The 1,751-nt window shown below is 41.5% G+C and overlaps 1 protein-coding gene across 1 annotated transcript in view; it reads left to right on the top strand.

The window, feature by feature from the left end:
• Positions 1-1,751, top strand: part of LOC118408193 (laminin subunit alpha-2-like) — a gene marked incomplete in the record, with an annotated part of 72,598 nt that overhangs the window by 8,081 nt on the left and 62,766 nt on the right.

A 1,751-nucleotide genomic window follows, 5' to 3' on the forward strand; every position in this document is an offset into this window, starting at 1 on the left:
TAGGGTTAGGGTTAGGGTTAGGGTTAGGGTTAGGGTTAGGGTTAGGGTTAGGGTTAAGGTTAGGGCTAGGGTTAGGGTAGGGGTTGGCCGTAAAAAAATTGTTTCCGAGGAAGTTTGCGTTCTTTGGTCATATTTCGGTCTGAAACGGATAGAAAACATTGACATGTTGACCATTTTTCTGACAGTGCTTAGGGTCAGTTTCTCGTGGTTAGGGTAAGGGTTAGGGTTAGGGTTAGGGTTAGGGTTAGGGTTAGGGATGCCCGGATGGCGGTAGAACATTTTATTCCGAGGAAGTGTGTTTTTTGGTCATATTTCGGTCTGAAACGGTTAGAAAACATGCAATTTTTGACCATTTTTCTGAGAGTGCTTAGGGTTATTGTCTCATGGTTAGTGTTAGGGTTAGGGTTAGGTTTAGGGTTAGGGTTAGGGCTAGGGTTAGGGTAGGGGTTGGCCGTAGAAAAATTGTTTCCGAGGAAGTTTGCGTTCTTTGGTCATATTTCGGTCTGAAACGGATAGAAAACATTGAAATTTTGACCATTTTTCTGACAGTGCTTAGGGTCAGTTTCTCATTGTTAGGGTAAGGGTTAGGGTAAGGGTTAGGGTTAGGGTTAGGGTTAGGGATGCCCGGATGGCGGTAGAACATTTGTTTCCGAGGATGTGTGTTTTTTGGTCATATTTCGGTCTGAAACGGATAGAAAACATGCTATTTTTGACCATTTTTCTGAGAGTGCTTAGGGTAACCGTGGTTATTGTTAGGGTTAGGGTTAGGGCTAGGGTTAGGGTAGGGGTTGGCGGTAGTAAATTTTTTTTCCGAGGGAGTGTGTTTTTTGGTCATACTTCGGTCTGAAACGGATAGAAAACATGCAAATTTTGACCATTTTTTTGAGAATGCTTAGGGTTATTGTCTCGTGGTTAGGGTTATGGTTAGCGTAGGGGTTGGCGGTAGAAAATTTCTTTCCGAGGAAGTATGTTTTTTGGTCATATTTCGGTCTGAAACAAATAGAAAATATTCAAATTTTGACCATTTTTCTGAGAGTGCTTAGGGTTACCGTGTCTAGGGTTAGGGTTAGGGTTAGAGTTAGGGTTAGGTTTAGGGCTATGGGTTGGCGGTAGAAAATTTCTTTCCAAGGAAGTATGTTTTTTGGTCATATTTCGGTCTGAAACAAATAGAAACTAGAGTTCGGGGACCTCATACCTCTATGAAATATTTATTGCTTTTTTGTGGATGGTATGTATGTTTATAGTCTGTTGTATTTGAGAGTAATGGTTATAAATGTTATGGGAAAGTAGTGGTGTATTTATTCAATGACACAGAGGATGTCCATCTGATTAGTAATTATTAAAATGTCACACTTAATTGTGTAATGTGCGTTTAAGAGGTCGACGGCATATGGTAGCGTGGTGTTCAGCTTGATGTTTGGCATTTAAACTGTCTAAGGTTGTCAGCATTATTGAGGTTCGACTATCTGCCTCAGAGCGGTGTGAGGAAGTTGGGAAACTCAGAAAGAAGAAGGGATGTGGCCAACTTAAGTGAGATGGTGATTTGATTTTCCACCAATATGTCATAACATCAGCGGTTCACACGGTACAAAAACGATATGCACACTTTCCTCTGACAGCCCTACACTAACTGTAAGATGAATACTTGGCGCCAACCCCGTCTGCTAAAAAACAAGTACCATTGGCTACGAAAGAGACAACTAACAACTGTCCCTTATCGTAACGAAATCAGAACATCTGTATCGCCCATA

This window comes from Branchiostoma floridae, chromosome 2 (genome assembly GCF_000003815.2).
Source record: "Branchiostoma floridae strain S238N-H82 chromosome 2, Bfl_VNyyK, whole genome shotgun sequence".
NCBI lineage: Eukaryota > Metazoa > Chordata > Leptocardii > Amphioxiformes > Branchiostomatidae > Branchiostoma > Branchiostoma floridae.